The sequence below is a fragment of the Schistocerca piceifrons genome, unplaced genomic scaffold, assembly GCF_021461385.2.
Source record: "Schistocerca piceifrons isolate TAMUIC-IGC-003096 unplaced genomic scaffold, iqSchPice1.1 HiC_scaffold_2357, whole genome shotgun sequence".
Lineage (NCBI taxonomy): Eukaryota > Metazoa > Arthropoda > Insecta > Orthoptera > Acrididae > Schistocerca > Schistocerca piceifrons.
The window spans coordinates 3,525,576-3,526,821 of NW_025728291.1; positions in this window are offsets into that span (position 1 = coordinate 3,525,576).

Below are 1,246 nucleotides of genomic sequence, written 5' to 3' on the forward strand. Positions count from 1 at the left end.
GTGTCTGGTCCTGGCCAGTCAAAATAATGATGGGGAGGTGCAGCGAGATTCTCAGCGCATCCCTTGCAGTGTAAAATCATGTGTCCAATGCCCTGGCCCTTCCCTAGCCACGTGCAGTGCTGCCTGACCAATTGTTTCATATAGACGATACCCTAATGTCCTTTAAGAAGTTGAGTGACCACTTGCTTTTGGAAAAATGCTAGCATCTGCTCTTAGGTTTGTTCGTTTCATGGGTGTAAAACCACAACTAAGTTTCAGACCGAAACGGCGTCCTCTTGGGAAAACCAACGCCGAAGACACTCCTATGAGTCGGCCCGTCTGACTGACTAAACTGGCGAAGGAGCTGGACGGTATCATCTCACCCCAAGGCCGTGCTTATTTTATGGTGGTAGATCCAAAACGTAGGGACTATGGCTACCTTGATCTGCTCAACGTGAAAGCAAGCCTTCTCAGAAGGACGAAAATTCCGCATTTTATCCGACAGGAAGACGAGGTAAGATACCTGCCTTGACGTGACGTATCATGGGATGGTAGAGAATATCATTGTCGGAATTGGTCAGGATAAGCGCCCAACGTTGGAGCTTTTGCGCTGTCTGGACAGGCACAAGGTTGGCCTGATGAAATAACTGATGAGAGGCTTGTGGTCTGTGAGCAGAACAAAACCTCCGGCCATGAAATTACTGATGAAACTTGGATACGCCATAGACAATTTCCAATATCTCCTTCTCAAGTTGACTGTATTTTATCTGAAATTTGTTAAGAAATTTTGATGCACAAGCAGTTGGGTAGTCCACAAGGCTGATCTTGTCGGACAACACTGCCGTAGTGCTGTATGACGAGGCTTCCACTGCAAGGACCACAGTTTTCTGATGTTTAAGGCGGACTAGACATCTGTCGTTAAGCAAGACTTTCTTTGACGTCTGAAAAGCAATTTCTTGCTCAAGCGGCCATACAAAAGGGACATTTTTCTGCTAGAGAACATTTAAGGGTGCCACAATCTGAGCTGCATTAGCTGTGAAGCGAAGAAAATGTGATATATTGCCAAGAACTGCCTGAAGTTCAGTGAGATTTTTCGGGGAAGGGAGCTTCCAAATAGCCACCAAGTGTTTGGCACAGAGGCAAACACCATGGACGTCAATGGCGTTACCGATGTGTTCGGTTTGGGTGCAAAAAAATCCGCATTTCATCCGATTGCACCTGGGTTTTGCATCGGTGAGGGTTTTAAAAATGCAGTCCAGGTTTCGCA